The 17,059-nt window shown below is 50.9% G+C and overlaps 1 protein-coding gene across 1 annotated transcript in view; it reads left to right on the top strand.

The window, feature by feature from the left end:
• Positions 1–17,059, top strand: part of COX10 (cytochrome c oxidase assembly factor heme A:farnesyltransferase COX10) — a 76,954-nt gene that overhangs the window by 32,324 nt on the left and 27,571 nt on the right. The gene's annotated exons all lie outside the window — the stretch shown is intronic.

Consider the following 17,059-nt stretch of genomic DNA (forward strand, 5'->3'; position numbering starts at 1 on the left):
AGCTTAATTTTAGGAGAATTGAGTTAATAGGATGAAAGGGAAAATAAAGCAATAAAATGTTTGACGGCGCTAGCTGGTACCCGGAGAGGCAGCACGGACGTTTTGTGGAGCGGCTTGGTGCAAAGCATGGACATCGAGCGGCAGGATCCACGGCAGGGCAGCACTTCTGCCGTGGATCTTTGCATCTCAAACAGGGGAGATTTCCTGGCGTGAGTGAGTGCTGAAAAACCCGTGCGGTTCCGCTGAGCAAAAATTCCCAAACTGTGCGCAAAGTAATTCCAGTGCGGGAAAATCACAGCCGCTGTCTCCTTGAGAGAGTGATAGAAGGAAAATCTGGGAGCAAAGTTTCCTGGTAAGACCTGGGGGCCCACAGCACCTGAAGCCTCTGGAGATCAGGGTTGGAGGTTGTGTCCTGCGGTCGACTCGTCCGTCCCGCAGCTTTACCCGAGTTAAATCAATACCCTGAAATCCTGCATTACAGTGATTTTAATTAGACTTGTAAATAATTCCCTCTAAATTATGACTTATTTTCAGTGCATTGAAGCATATACAATTTATTTTTTCCTTTCTTTTTCTTATTTTGAAGTTACATGTAAAATGCTGGACACATTTTTAACCCAACCAAAGCCTTTCTGGTTAGCAGAAGCTCTGGGAATTCAATCAGACGAGAGGTTAAATTTGTTCTGCGTCTTCTCAGCCAGCAGCTTGCAGCATTTTTCAGAAAATAAGTGAAAAAATCCCCTGCTCCCGTTAACAGCTGCCGCTTAACATTTCATATGTTCTGTGATGTTAATAGATAGTTTATTATATCTGTATATTCTGATCTCACTCTGCCAGTTACAGGGAGCGGGATATATTAGTTTCTATGTAGAGCAGAGCTGGGTGGCATTTTTTTATTTTGTTTTTTTTTTCAGTAGTGTTGTAGTGCATGAAGCCAAAGTGAGTCTGTAGTGATCTTTTGATCAACTCCTATAGCTTTAAATCCCTCTATAAAAGAGCAAATATTATTTTTTGGATTTTTTTTATGTCATCCCATGGGCAGCCTGTAGCAGTTGCCTAGTTCACTAGGAGAAAGGTTCTCGCAGTGGAAGTTGCTGCTCTTTTTGGATGTATTTTTGTGGGTGTCAGGTTTTGCTTTGAGATAAACGAATTGCTTTTTGGTTTGAAAACCACGCTTTAAAATTAATCCGCACTGTATAAATGGAAAAACTTCATTCATCCTGTTCCCTCGGCTCTTAGAAATATTTAGGAAACCACAAAGTGACGTCCAAGAACTCCCCGATGATAAAATTCATTGCGAGATTAGCGAATTTATCCAAATCTACATGTTGATTTTATTTTTTTTAATTTTTTTAAGGCCTCAAAATTAAATCCATCTTTCTGTGTTTGCAGAGAGAAACCTTTTTGCCCCCTAAACCCGTCGCTGTAAATCAGCGTCCGCGCGGCGTCTGGCTGCCACCTGACTGCTCAGCCTGTCGCCGCTAAGATTTCAGCACCGCTCTTTATTATTTAATGATGGAAATGTGCTGTTTAAAAAAAAAAACTATTTTTTTAAACCTGCTCCTGAGGGCTGAAAGATTTATACCCCCGCTGGGGCCTGCGGTGCTGCAGTATTTCCTTTCCTGGTTGCTCTGATTGCAGAAGTTACTTGCAGGACAGCTAATGTTGCTTCCTCTTCTTCCTTCTCCTCCTCCTCCTCTGCATTCCTTTTCCCAAAGCCATCAGATAACTGGCAGTTCACATGTATCCCGTTCTGGGAAATACATGTTTTCTCCTCAAATCTTTATTTTCCAGGGACTTTCTCTTCTGTGAATGCACGTTGGAGAAGACTGGCCACTGGATCCTTAAAAACTTACTGTAATTAAAGAAAAAAAATGCTACGAAATGCATTAAGAAATCTCCTTTCAGAGGCATCTGTCCTGTGGTATCTCCAGCTGGAAGGAGACTTGCCCAGGAATTGGGAAACGGGAGTCTGAGCAGCACCCCAAACAGTTGCATTTTGTTATTGACTCCAATGCCACACGTGCAGAGCTCTGCTTTAGGGGAATCTTCAAGGTTTGAACCAAATAGTGGTGAGTTTTGGCGTAAACCTCACCCCTCGGTACTGCTCTAACTCCAGGTACTTTCAGCAGATAATGTGCAAGAAATGTTCATGGCAGTGGGATCATCCCCCGTTACTGAACTGCTGGACACGATCAGCAAATATTCCTGCAATCCCCTGCAGACTCCTGCTGCTTACAGCCACGGGCTCGTTGCGTTTTATAAAGTGTCTCAAAATGAGAAAGAGACAAAAGGAAAATGCAAAAAATAGGAAGCGAAGTAGCATAAACCTTGATGCTCAACTCTGCAGTTACCTCTGGGAATGGAGTGTCATCTCCAGGAAAACCTCACAAAATCAGTAAAATTAGGCAGTCTTGAACATCTTGGATGAAGCATTTTGGAAAAAGAAAAAAAAAAGTGCAGAAGAAACCTTGGAATCTATGAGACTGTCCTTAATATATCTTTAAATATAATTTAAATAGTTGAATACAAAAATACATTATTCTTGAAATTGAGCTCGCTTGTACTTGAGTGCAAGCATGACTATTTTAGAACCACATTTCAGAAGGTAAGATATTTTTCTTCTTTAATTAAAAAAATCAGCATCATTTGGCATGTGTTTTTGCAGAGGCGTAGTATTTCACAAAAAAGCAAATAGTAAATTCATTCAGGTCTTTCAGTTCCGTCATAAACTACCCAAACCGTCCTAGTGCACAATCCCACGCCGTTCAGCGCCTGCTGTTTCCTGTTCTTTCTGCTCAGTCCCAGACCCGGGCGCTGCAGCCCGTTAACCCCAGTTCCTCCTGTGTTTTTATTACACCAACATCTCACACCCTCGTCCCGTCTCCTGCTTCCTCGCGGCTCTCCCGCCTTCCCCGTCGCGACGCCGACCCCGGCAAAGGCTCCGTCCCACCGGCAAAGGCTCCGTCCCACCGCTCGCCGAGGGGCACCCAAAGCCATTACTGCTTTTGGTGCTTGCAGGAGATAAAAGGTGTAACTTATTAACGAGACTATTTGCTGTGTTACACTTGTCTAGGGAATTAAATGTGGATTTTTTTCCCCCTACTGTTTATAAATTTATTAAGCGTTGGTGTGTGATTGAGACTCCATTTCCTCAGTGCTTTTATGGATTTAATTACGTCGAGGCTTAATTTAGTTACAAAAATCCTGGTTTCCACAGTTGAGGAAACTGAAGAAAATCGATTTTTTGCAGTTTCTGCAGCGTTGTCCGAACCGCCGCGACGTGCGAAGAGACTGCTAAAAATCCTACCGAGGCTTTGTACCCTCTTCCTCATATCAGAGGGCATAGCTGCAAATTTGTATGTAAAAGCCTCATTTTGCAATTACATACAAGTGGAACTTGATGCTTTTTTTTGAAGCAACTTTGCCTGTAAAACCCGGTGCCCTAATTTTTCAGATCTTCATTTGCTGTAGTTTGTGCCTGGCAGAAAACACAGCCCGTCTGCAGCTTTTGCTTAAGGCTCTTGGGCTGTGCAAAACTGAGACGTAAACACAAGTGTTACCGCCCTGCGGAGCTGAGCTGAGGCCTTCCCTACCCTTCCCCATCCATTGTGCGGCTGGGAAAGTTTATTTCACCTTGCAGAATTCCTAAAATTTTGAAGGAAACAAAGAAGTTTGTGATTCGGGTGAAACCTGGTTGCTGTGAAAACCTCCTGTTTTTTTTTTGTAATCTCCTTTCGAGTATTGGCTTGGCAGGTTGTCCCAAGCTCCCGCGGTCCATGCGACTCGTCCTGCCAGGATGAAGATCTCCATCATCGTCTTCCTCCCAGAGGAGGAAGGCATTGGGGGCTCCTGGGGTTGCAGACGGAGCAGAGTTTCTTACAGGGGGGATTTTTGCCCCTTCCAGGGATGCCGTGAGCGGCGGACACGTCCCCGGGCCCCAGTGGGTAACGCGCCCCCACGTCGCTTTGCGGCCCCGTGTTGGCCGTTTCTTTGCGTTCTCCATCGCTTGATGATTTTTTTGGTGTGCGGCTGTTCCCTCCTGCTCCTGCCGCACATTTGGCCCTGCTGTGAGCAGCAGCCTCTGCACCTCGCTGCGTCAGCCCATTTTATTGCTCGACGTATGGTAGAGCCTTTTTATTTTGGTCTAGTACAGCATTCCCTGGCTCGGAAGTCCCGTCAGTGCACGCTTCCCTCTTCTTCCTCTCTGTGGTTTCTTGCTCCTCCCTGCACTCAGCCCCGTTTTTGGGGAGTGACAGGGGGCTGCGGAGCCTCTATCGTATGAGGAAAGATGGAGCAAGCAAGGCCGGTTTAGCCTGGAGAAGAGAAGACTGAGAGGAGATTTGATCAACATGTGAGGGGTGAATGTAGGGAGGATGGGGCCAAACTCTTCTCAGGGGTGGCCAGTGACAGGACAAGGGGTAACGGGTACAAGTTGAACCCCAGGCAGTTCCATCTCCACGTGAGGAAGAACTTCCTTGCTGTGAGGGTGCCAGAGCCCTGGCACAGGCTGCCCAGAGAGGTTGTGGAGGCTCCTGCTCTGGAGATCTTCAAACCTGCCTGGCTGCCACCCTGTGCCATGTGCTCTGGGTGTCCCTGCTGGAGCACAGGCTGGACTGGATGGTCTCTTCTAACCTCAACCATTCTGGGATTCTGTGACAAGGTGCCGAGGAGCCAACTGGAGCCAGAAGGGCCTTGTGGGGAGACTGGAGGTGTCAAGCAGAGCTCGCCTTGTGTAGCCCTGCTGAGCAGAAGGGCGAAAAGGAACTGTTCAAAACCGAGTAACAAAGGGTGGCAGGTCGAGACTAGCTCGGAGCGAAGCTAAGCTGGGAACCAGGGGAAGGTTTTGGACCTTTCTGCTGATTTTCTTCCTCGTGCCGCCTCGTCCGTAGCCGCTGCTGGTGCTCGGTGTTCTGCTCCGCTGGGTTCTCTGCTCACGCTGCAGCTGGACAGGCTGCTCCCGCCGCCACGGGAGGAGCTTCGGGACTTTACCCTCCTCCCTGCAGAAATCTGAGACTGTTTCCTAGGCATTTCCATGAATATTAAAGCACCTGCTGATACTTAAAATTGTAATTCTGAAAGGATGAGCTGGGAGGCACCAAGCGGGGCAGACGCATCCTGCGCATCCTGCCGGTGTCTCGGTGCCAGGCTCCGTGGTCCGGGTCCATCTAATCCAAGGTTCTCGAGCTGAAGGTTTCTCCTACATGAAACCAGGAGGTTTGTGTCCTCCTGCCGCCAATCAGCGCCTCTTTGGTTGGGTCCTGGGGAAGGTGCTGGCCCTGGAGGCAGCTTCAGCCCTCCTTTAATCCAGGTGAATCCAGCCCCTTAGTGCTGGGGTGTTCCTCCCGATCCGCCTCCTCCGGAGACCTCCAACAAGGAAAGAGGTGGAAAAACGGATCCATTTGCTTGAACATAGGTTTCCAGACAGGTTGCTTTCATATGTGCTTTGTCCCATTCACCTCCCCAAATAATATTTTCCATAAAAGATAACTATTTGGGAGGTTGGAGGCAGGAGAATATAGCAAAGTAAAATAACATTTTTTTAATCTGTCTGTATCATATTTTAGACAATTAAATGGGTTAAATATCCTGGAGATGCCGGGATCCTCCTTCCTGGAGATATATCTATAGTTGAATCCTTTAAGAGACCAGAGGTGTATTTAAGAGCAATGTCCTCTTTCTCCAAAGCAGCTCTCTGCTTTAAAAAATGACCAATGCTGGTTAGCAAAACAGTTGAATAAATCCATTTTTTTCCCTTGACTGAACCTGAGTCCTGTGGACTGCGATGGGAAACACCCAAGGGGAGATCTTGGGGCTTGCCCAGGTTTTCTTCTCTCTTTTCCGTGTTAGGGAGGCCACCGTGTCTCTTCTCTTTCAATTTATCAGGTCCCGGTGCCAGTCGGCGGCTCCGCCAGCTCTTGGAAGCCGCACGTGGTTGTCCACAGCTTCTCTGCTAACAGGTACGACTGTTCCCGGCGCGGCGGCGAGCGGAGCGGAGCGTCTGGAACGGGGACGCCGCAGGAAGCAGCGCCGGAGCCGGCGCAGGGGCCACCGGGCAGCTCTGGAGAATGAGCTGCCAAACTATAAATATTTATAGAGCAAATGCATGTGCTTGTGTGCAGATGAAGTGCGTGGAAGCCAGAGGAACCGTCCCCCAAAACCTGTTTTTCGTAGGGAAAACGCGGTGCGAGTGTTCTGCTAGAAACAGCCGAAGTGCAGCGAGGAGTTGGATGCCCACTGCGCTTTGGTGGAAACCAGGCACTTGCACTCAAAGAGTTGGCCGGATTGCAGTTGTTCTGGTCTGTCTTTTCTTCTTATTCTCTCTTTCTCTTTTCGTGCTGGGAACACAGTACTATTGCTCTTGTCATTTCTGCAGCCATGAACAGATAATTCCTATGTGCAAATGCACTTTTTCCCCTGCTTTCAAATAGTGAAACTGTGAGATCTGCCTGAACTTTCCACCCTGCTACTAGGCCTGTAAGGTGCTAGACTTGGGTGTATTCAACAGCACAATTCTGCAGTTATTTTCATGACGTGTTCAACGTGTAAATGGCTTGTAATTAGATTTCATTCTATTTTTAGTACTGCTACTGCATGCAGTTAAGTAGGTGGGCTGAGTGTTTGGCTTCCATAGAAGTTTGGATGAGAGTGCCTGCCTATTCATAATTTTCCATGGCTATTTTCATATCCATCCATTTTTACTTAGTACAACATGCAGACCTGGTAACCACTTGCTGTTTTTGTTTTATGTTGTGTTTCCTCAGTAAATCTCATTTCTTATGCAGTATTGCTAAACACCGCAATTAATTTCACCACTTCGTATTTAATGGTGATCATGTAAGTACAGCCTGGGCCTTGTCTACACAGGAACTGAAGCATATTTAGAAGGGTACATTTAAGGACTTGGCTAACTAGAGAAACTCGTTCGTATTTAATAGAATATGAGTTTTAAAGCCGAATTGACGTTTCTCAAGAATGTCTTGCATGTTTTTTTTTATTTTGAATGAGAGCTTTCTGTTGCAAACTCCCTTTTGGAACAGAGAAGTGTTTCTCAAATCCTGCTTCTTCTCAGAGTTTGGAATTTGCTACCAAAGTAGATATTGCAGGAGAATCCCTAGTGATGGAAACGCGGCAGTGTCCGTTTCAGCTGCAGCTTCATCTCAGGCTCTTGGTGGCCTCTGCAACTGAGGGTCTGTCCCGAGAGACCCAGTGCCCTCTGGCCGGCGGGTTAATGTTGTGTGCGTTCAGGGGTGGCTCGTTGGCATGGCCCTCGCTGCCGAGCTCCTCTAGCCACTGCGGAGGCCGTGGAGCTGCGCGGGGCTCGGGGGTGGTCGGCCCCGGAGCCAGGTGTCCTGCAGGAGCGGTGACAGCAGCAGCAGCGGTGGCGGCGGCAGCAGCGCGAAGCTCTGGCGCGTGGTGTGTGAGGAAAGAGGCAGCACTTCGGCCAACATCCCTGATTCTCTCGAGGAAGGACAACTCCTGTCAGCAAAGATGCCCTTTGCCGGTGCCGGTGCCGGTGCCGTGGTGGGAGCTGCAGGGCTGGCCGCAGCGCAGCCGCCCGCTGCCCCTCTGCGCACGGCAGCGACGGCGCCCGCGGCCTCCAGAGCCTCCGCAGTGTCTGCAGGGGCAGCCGCGGAGGCCGTGGAGCGTCAGGTCTCCTCAAGGGGACCCGGTGGCCTCTTATTTAGTGAGTTATTTAATGTCTGTTCTTAGATAAGGTGCAGTGAGGGGGTGAAATCGCTTTCTAACCTGGGCTCAGAGAGAAGCAGTTTAATTTATTGGATTTAACTCCCCGTTTCCACACTGAGGAACCAGCCTGTACAGCAGGAGCTCGGGGCTGGGCTCCGAGCCCTCCTCCTCCTCACACAGACATCCTGGCTTCCCCGGGCAAAGGCAGCCAGCCCTCGATCCAAGGTTAGGTACCGAGGGCAAGTCCGTTGTCGCCTAAAGACTTCCAGAGTTTCCGGTTTCGGTGTCACAGAAGATGAAAACGGTGCTGAAATTCCCACAAAGCAGCGTGGGGCTTGTCTGCTCGTGTACTGCCCTTCGGTCAGTTCTTCCACAGATTCCAGACCGTTTTGTCTTTTTCCTCCTCGCTGCCGTGGAATAAAAAGCTGGTCCCAGCGGTGCAGCCTGGCGGAGACCTTTAGCCTTCCTGGGCGTTGGGGAGCTGGATCTTGCATGTGGTTAAGTCAGAGCTGTCAGACGGCAGCACACACAGCAAAGCGTTTGAAATCAACTCCCCAAGAGGCTCAGATAGCACTAGGAGAAACTGGGGTGCAGAAATAGCCTTTTATCTTCCTTTTTTTTTTTTTTCCTTTCATAGATACTCAGGAAACTTCATATTGGACAAGCACTTAGCAAACACGTGTGACATTTGAGGCACCTGGAAGACAAAGCCGCCAAGAGTGGCATTTCCATGTCAATATTAAAAAGATCTCGCGAGTTCATTTCTGTTTTGAGATAATATCTGTGTGTGGCACGAGCTCCAGGAATCAGGGAAAAAAGGGGGAGTGGGAGGAAACGGCCTCAAGTTGCTCCAGGGGAGCTTCAGGTTGGATAGTAGGAAGAATTTCTACACAGGAAGGGTAGCCAAGGCTTGGGACAGGCTCCCAGGGACGTGGTGGGGTCCCCGTCCCCGGCGGCGCTCGAGGAACGAGCAGAGGAGGCGCCTGGGGACACGGCCGAGCAGGGTGGTGTGGAGGGGCTCCCGACCGCGCTCTACCTGCTCTGGGTGCCCTGTGCGCGTGGGGCTGCACGAGGTGGTCTCCAAAAATGATTCTGTGGCTCGGTGATCTCAAAGGTCTTCTCCAACCGTAACGATTCTGCCGTTCTGTGCGGAGAGAAGATCACAGAGAGGCTGAGGCTGGACGGGCATCTGGAGATGGCCGAGTCCAGCCTGCCCGAGCAGGGCCACGCTCTGCTCTGAGCCAGCACTGCAGATTGGGAATGGCATCAGATCCATGCAAGACAGTGTAATCTGGAAATACAAGCTGCCTGACTTAGATTGGGTCCATTCATGTTCTGCTTTTGAAGGCAAATTGCTCCTTGCTAGATTTTGAATGGAAAGTGGTAGTTTCTTCTTCATACTGGTGCTTACACCAAATTTTTTCATTATTATTGCCCTCTTTATTCCTTTTTTTTTTTTTTAAGACCGACCTAATGAAATAGGAAGAACTGTCTTCTTTAAATCTTTGACTGCCTTTTTGGTAAAAAAAAAAAAAAAAAAAAAAGAAAGAAAGAAAAAAGAATCCTGTTCTCAAAAAGCCAGGACCACAACTACCGTTGTTTAAAGTTCTAAAGCATTTGAAAGGATCGCTGCCATAAAATAAATAAATTTACACAGGTGGAGGTCATCACACCTTAAAAGCAGGGGGAGATATTGCCAAATTGGTGTCTTAATTGGTTTCCAAGCTAGGATTAATAGTGTGTGGAATCTCTCTTAGCAATACAGCTCCGAATTATTTATTTTTCAGCTCCTCTTTCAGCTCTAGCGAGATTGATGGGCACGTTATCGGGGTGCCGGGGACTCCTGGGGCACTCCTGGAATGACAAACATTGTCACCAGCGTTACGGATGCCGCGAGGCCCCTGCAGCGTGTTGGGGGGTTCATGCTTTTTACTGAGGCTCTGTGGGGCTGGTGCTTCGCTCGCAGCCTTGGCGAAGGGGCAGAAGAAGCTGCGAGCGCCCCGGAGGAGCGCGGCACCCGTGGGAGCGCGGGGTGGTCGGCCAGCCTCGGAGCAGAGGTGCTGAACCTCGGGTAATGTTCCGGGTTTGACACCAAGTTACCCATGAGTTGGGTAACCCACCAAGTTACCCACAGGTTACCAGCAACGTGCCCTCGTGGCCAGGAAGGCCGGTGGGTTCCTGGCTGCACCAGGAGCGTTGCCAGCAGGGCCGGGGAGGGGATCCTGCCCCTCTGATCAGCTCTGGGGAGGCACCTGGAGCATCGGGGGCAGCTCTGGGCTCCCCAGGACAAGAGAGACGTGGAGCTTCTAGAGAGGGGCCAGCGGAGAGCAACAAAGATGATGAAGGGACTGGAGCATCTGTCATATGAGGAAAGACTAAGCAAGCTGGGCCTGTTTAGTCTGGAGAAGAGAAGACTGAGAGGAGATTTGATCAATATGTACAAGTATCTGAGGGGTGAATGTAGGGAGGATGGGGCCAGGCTCTTCTTGGTGGTGGCCAGGGACAGGACAAGGGGTAACGGGTACAAGTTGGAACCCAGGCAGTTCCACCACCATGTGAGTGGGCAGCACTGACAGGGTGCTAAAGGGACCCACTAAGGGCCCCGGCCGCTTTCCCAGCACCCCGGCCCTGAAGAGCCTTCACCTCGGCTGCTCTGAACGGCCGCACGGAGACCCAGTTCTCCATGGGCCTTAGGTCTGCCCCTGTTTTCTGTTTGGCAGCAGAAATCCTTCCCCGAGAGATCCCAAGCAACAACTTTATTCCACCGCAGGAATTTGTCTACGGCATCTTCAGTATCGGGTTTTATCTGCAGTGCTGCTCCAAGCAGCTGTGCAGGATGCACAGAACCTGGCCCCGTGTATTTTAGGACATATAGTAACTTAAACCAGATACTGACCTTGGGCAATTCCTATCTGCAGCAAGGAGGCTGTTATTTGAAGTTTGGGGTGTTTTCCAGCTTACATGTTGTACTTCCTAAGGGCATGCTGGCCTCCTGGCAAATATGCTGTGATGCGAAACCATCTCTTTGAGAGAAAAACAGCTTTTCCTCAAGCCCTTCGGTGTGACGGCAGGGCAGGGAGCCGGGGCAGCTGCAGCAGGAGGGCTGCAGGTGGGACCCTCTACTTGGACACGTTATCTGCGTGCTGGGCACGAAGGGCTTGCTGGGCAATGGCCCGTGCTGTGAGGAGGCTTTGGCACGTGGCCAGAGTGGAGGTTTTTTCCCAGGAAGGTTCCTGCACGTCTCCGAGGTGCTTCCTGGCCGTGGGTGTCTGCCCCGAGCACGGGGCGGCCTCCCCGAGGCCGCAGAACCTGCTGCTCAGGCCGCTCCTGGTGCCACTCTCGAGACTTAGAAATCTAAAAAACTAGGGTCTGGTTTGCAGCTGTGATTTTTGTTACGACATCTTCTTAACACAGTGGATTTTCCACTTCCATGGGAAGAGCTGGTCTCCCCTGTGTTTCCCCAGCTCCGGAGGGCCTGTCTCCTGCAGGAGCTTCACGTCCTGGATGCCTTGTACTTTGAGAGCAACAAGATGGAAGAGGTTTCCTTCTTGGGAGCACTGGGGCTGACGATGTTGGTTCCAGGAGGAAAATGGTAAATTCTGCACCTAGAAATGCATCGTTCTGTGCAAACACCCCTTATTTCTTCTAGAGTTCTCCATGCAGCGAAAGATCAAACGTTACCCTTCGTTATCTTCTCCCACTCCTCTTGTGCCCTGCACCTCGCGCCGTGGCCGCGGCAGCCTGTCCTGCAAAAGCCTCTTGGATGGGGCCCCCCGAGTGCCTCGTACGGCCCCTTTGGAAGCACTTGCAGTGTCTGGGGCTTCGTTCCAGAGCCGCCTCTGCATGGACAGTAGCGCGAGTGGGGAGGGAAACCAGCCCCGGCGTGCGGGGCCTGGCGCCTTCCCAGCGTGGGCACACGCGGGACTGAAGCTATAGGAAAAGTGTGGCAGTGTGGGGCAGCGCGTGTGGCTGAGGAGCCCCGATGCCCCGTGCTCGCACGTGCCTGAGGAAAGAGCCAAAGGCCCCTCCTGAGCGGGGCCTGCGCTGCCCGGGCCCGGCTTACAGGCCAGGTAAAGGGTTAAGCGAAGCCCGGGAGTTTGTGCAATCTCCGTCCTGCAAATATCTGTCTGAAGTGACAGATCTCAGCGTTTTCTCAGCAATTGCCTCCTCCCCTCTTGGCTGCACGCACGGCAATGGGATTTAAACACTGGCTCGTACAAAGAATGTGGTTTTACTGGGAGCTTTTAAACAAAAACAAAGCCCCAGCACCCACGGCAGCTGCTTTACCTACGAGGTCTTTCTCTGCTTTCCTGGGACATGACAGTTTGGGGTTTAGCTGCCCTTTTCTATAGGTAAGTAACGTTGTTCAGGCTTGCATCAATCTCGTTTTTAATCGGAATCGTCTTTGAAATGGAAAATATTAAAGCAGATTCAGAGCTAGCCTGAGAACTGCAGAGCCAGAGGGTTTCCAGCTACTGCCTTTAAAAAAAAGAAAAGGAAAAAAAAGGCATTTCTAATCCTTAAAATATTTGCCTTGCTTTATTTTCATATCTTGAAGACAAACAGGTGCTGTGTGCCCTTTATGATTCTCAAATACACAATCTCCAAGGCAGCAATCTCTAAAGCCTCCCCTTGTTTGTACAATTAGGGTGGGATTTTCAGAATCACTCAGTATTGGTCTCTCATTGAAGTGAAACTGCCGTGGACTTCGGTGAGAATCGTGTTAGATCAGCCCGTGAGTGCTTTGGAAAATCCTACCCTTTTTTTTTTATTTAATCACATCTGCGTACAATTGAATAAAAAGGCCTTTGTAATGTACTTTAATTATTCTTTGTTGTTTTCATAGAAAAGCGATTGAAAGGAAACCAGAAGGAAAACGATCATAATAATCTTGACTTTGATCTTTATTTACCATAAATTATATGCCGTGTCTTTGCTTTCCGTTTATGCTTTTGCGTACAACTTCATCACAATAAGAGATAAATCGTTAAAGCACGAAGAGTAGAAATCAGGAGTTGGTGCAGAGGGGAGGAGGTCTTGCCAGGGAAGGAACAAGGAAAGGTCTTTGGAGCCCGTTGTGTCCCCAGTTTTCGTTAGAGCAAATTTCCTTTGAGTACGTGCAAAAATCGAGGAACTTTGTGAAGGGGCCAGGGCTTGGGTTTGGGCAGCTGTGCGGTCCCGTAGGCATCTCCAGGAAGGATATTCCGAGGGTGGGTGCAGGTTGTCAGTCCCGTATCCAGACTTGCTCTGTCCCCCATGGGAAACGTGTCTGATAGAATTTCGGATTCGCTCCTTGCTCTTGGCCAAGCCTGGCAGGACCGAGCGGGACCGGAGCACCCTGTAGCCCAGGGGAAGTGACCGGAGCCCCAACGCTTCCAAGGCTTGTCCCGTGTGTCCCAGGTTCACCCGCAGCCCCAGCGCTCTGCTGGAGGTGCCAGAGCTGGGGGTGGTTGTGGAGATACATGGCGCAAAACTGGTGGCTTGGGTCTGTAGCGGGAGATTTTCGGTGCAGAGAGACCCAGCCCCGTAGCTCGGCGCTCACCCAGCGCCCCAGCTCGTGTCCAGCTCCTGAGTCTGCCTGAGGGCTTGGAGAGGCAGGAATGTGTCCCCAAGGGCACAAGCGCCTCTGCTGGGCACCGCGGTGGCCGGTCTGCAGCGGAGCGGGGTGACTCTCAGCCACCTGCCTGCACGGAAACTTTCTGCTGCTTTTTAATTGCTGTTTCGCTGCAAGTGGATGCAGCGGAACCCCCCGAGATCAGGGGACCTGTAATTTGGACTCCAAAGGATCAGGTTCAACTTCTTTCCACCTTAAACGGCATCCAGGGAGGTTGGCCGTGGGGAGGCTGCTGGGCCGCGCGCGCCCGCGGGGGATGTTTTGCAAGGAGAAGAGCTCCGAGCGGCCCCAAATTAAATTGTCTTTTAATAGCAGGGGTGATGTTCTGCCTTTAGACTTAGGGGATTATCGGCCCTCATGTAAATATGTGTTTAGCCTTAGAGCAAAATGTTATGTCAATACGTGGCGGACCAGTTGCCTCTCGCAGCCTGCGGCTCTTCCCACCATGTGTCGCGGATCAGAGCTGGCCCTGGCCGGGCTCCAGCCGGGCATTCAGCGCCTCCCAAACCAGAGCGGGATGTGGGGGATCCCCGGGGGCGACGTCCCGTCCCTCCGCATGGGCCCTGCCGGGTTTCTGGGGGAGCAGGAAGCTCCATGGGGGAGTCCGTGTGCACCTGGGCACTGTTCCCCAGGATGAGAGGCTGCAGCCACACCAGCTCCCACACAAGTCCTGGTTTTCCACCGTCACACTCGCGCGTGGGCACCGGGACGTGTGGGCAGCCTTGGCTTGGGCTGTGTGATGCGATCAGCCCCTGCGTGTGCAGCTGAGCGATGAGCTGCCCGCTGCATTCGCTGCCTTCGCTGCATTCGCTGCATTCGCGGCATTCGTGGCATTCGCGGCAGTTTTGTTAAGGGGGGCATTGCTTCTCCCTCTCTCGGGCCCCACTTTTCTCCCACAGATTGGCATAGTAAAAAAAAAACTTAAGATTTCAGTCATACAGTGATCTTAATTTGTTAGCAGCAAAACACAGGCCGACACCGCTCGACGGTGGAACTGAGCGGAGGAGGTTCCTGTGCAAAAGCCACCTCGAACTCGGGGGTTAACAACGGTGCAGCAAAGAGATGCAAACATTTCATACCCTGGTTGTAGGATTGCCAGACTACACCAATAACTCGACGGCATGAGCTTCAGTTCTTTCGGAAGTGTCGTGTCCAACTGTTCTTCCTTTCAGTCATTTTGTATTTGAGCAGCCTTATTTTGATTTTATGCATCGCCCACTGGCTGCCGCTAGCCAGCGTTACGTATGGAAGCGGACGCTCTTGCACCCAGATCTCAAGCGAAAGCAGCCAGCTTTTTGCAAACGTAAATAGAGGCAAACGAAGAACATAGTAAATAAATCAGCAAGAACATAGCCGGAATATTTTCAGGAGGAGAGAAAGACTGCAGGTCTGCGGAGTTTCCTTCTGGATTGCTCTGCCGCTCTGATGTCAAATGACACTTTTTCTTCGTTTAACCTGGTTGTCCCCGAGCGCAGCAGTGGGACAAGCCGTTGGCAGCAGACGGGCTGAGGGCCGCGGCGGCTGCCCCCGCGCTGTGACGGTCCCAGCACGTTCGGAGGCTCCGGGGCTCCGCGCGCGGCTGCCGGGATGGGAGCGGGTCCAGCCTGGCCGCCCACGGAGCCACAGACCCTGTGGCGGCTTCCGGTGGCTCCTGGACGAGCTCCGGGCTCCGGCATGCGAGAAAAGAGCTGGGAATTCCCTGCAGGTTGGTCTTGAGCAGCCACCAGCGGGGGATGAGACTCCCCCTTTTCCAGAGTTTTGGCACCCGGGGCAGAGCGGGGGGACTCGGCCGGCACCGCGCGCTTCCCGCTGCTGCCGCCCCGGCGGCCGCTCTGCCCTTCTCCCGCGGCCGCCTGCCCGAGTCGTCTCCCTTTACCAGACTTGGGCAATTCCTGAGCATGGCACGGTGATTCCCACTGCCAAATTTGAGGCAATTTTTGAAGTGTTTTGTTAGCAGCTTTTGCTTAAATAGAAAAAACTCGGCGTGCGTGCTCAAGCAGATGCAGATGCATGCGCTTCCTCGCTTAAATGTGCAGGATTTTTGTACAACCTGATTCTTGGGAAAGGATAAAATTGTCAGGAATACGTGATCCAAGGTAGGCATCCGTGGTTAAAAATGTCTCCTGGACGGTGGGTGCTGGGGGCTGCCTCAGGCAGGGTGATGTGCACGGGCTCCTCCGCGCTGTGCTCCGACACTTGGGAGCAGCAGCAGGGGCTCCCAAATTGTTCTACACTAATTACACTAGTTACTGCACGGGAAGCGGGAGCAGAGGTGCTGGCCCCCGTGTGCCCACAGCAGAGCCTCCTTTCCACAGCTCTGCAGACCTTCGTGCTGGCACCGCTCACACAGCTGCCGACGGGCTCCCCGCTCCGCTCCGGACTGTTCCCTGTCTTCGGCCGTGGAAATCCGGCCCGTGTCCGCCCAGGTGTGGGCGGGTAGGATGTGCAGGGCCGGCTGCAGCAGGCGGCGGTGCCCGTGGAGCGGGACGTTAGTTGGTGCTGGTTAGGGAGCAGCTTCTGCCTTAGGGCAGGAGGAACCAGAGGGCCTGGCCGCGTGCAAACCCGGTGCTCCTGGTTTAGCCCTGCTGCCTTTTGGTGGCCTCCAGCTGCTCCTTCCTGCTCCGATGGGTTGCTCATGCCTTGCTCCCATATCCTGCTCACGCTTTTCGCTCTACACCCAAAACCGTTATCCAGGCAAAGCTATTTTGTCCCAAAAGCCTTTTGTGCTTTACCATATCCTGCTTCTGCTTCTCAGGTCCCTGTTTGTTGCCTTTTCATCTCCCTCTGCTCTGTGTTTGGAAAAGTCTCTGCTCATGTCCTCAAAGGACTTTTTGGATCCCTTCCCCAAGTTCATCTCTTCCCCTCCTCCTCTTTGCTGGATCCCACTTGATCCCTGTGCCCGCTGCCTGTTTGGCAGATCCTGTAGTCTAGTAGCATTGGAACTCAAATGGATTTTGTTCTTCTGCTGCTGCTTGTGCAGAAATGCCTGTGTTTCGCTTTACCGCAGTCCCATTATTTATTTGTGGCAATAATTTTTGTGCAGATGAAGAGATAAATATATGAAATGCTTGGCATTTGGCAATACATCAATTAGGCATAAAATCCCTGGATATTTGGGCTTTTGTGCAGATTCCAGTTCTCGTTTTCGCTTTGCGGGGGGCCGGCAGCCCCGTTGAGTAGCAAGGCCACTGAGGTGGCACGGTTTGAATTGGGGTGTTTGTCCCATGTGTCTTCTGATGTGCTAAAGGACACCTCAGCTTGCTGAAATCACGTAGGTTTTATCATATAGGTATCTTATAAATCTATGTGCCATTCAACAGTACTCAAGATATCATCATTCTGATCGTTTGGAATTAATGATTTGTTATGCTGCTTGTCCTACATATTTGCTATAATTTGGATCCTACCCCAAAACTTCCGACATAGCTTCAGTAGAAAATCCTCTTCCGTTAAATACATAAAACTCATTCTAGGTGCTTTTTATTATTTTTATTATTACTTTGCACATGTAAAGCTAGATGGTTTTACCGTTTTCTGCATTGGAAACTGCACTCAGCTTTTCCAGGAACCTTCCTTGAGAAGAACAACCATGTGCAAGCCTGGAGGAGCTCAGAGCAGGGCCATGGCTCTGCCTCGGCCTTCACATAGGTAGTGTTTAAAGTCACATTGGGTGGTGACATTAAATGACACCATCCGGCATGTTCCCTCCCTGCTGCTCAAGCTAGATGCGCAGAGCAGTTTCAGTCGCATTTTACA

This window comes from Tinamus guttatus, unplaced genomic scaffold, assembly GCF_059628265.1.
Source record: "Tinamus guttatus ecotype Peru unplaced genomic scaffold, ASM5962826v1 Tinamus_guttatus_pri_ptg000188l, whole genome shotgun sequence".
NCBI classification, from domain to species: Eukaryota; Metazoa; Chordata; class Aves; order Tinamiformes; family Tinamidae; genus Tinamus; species Tinamus guttatus.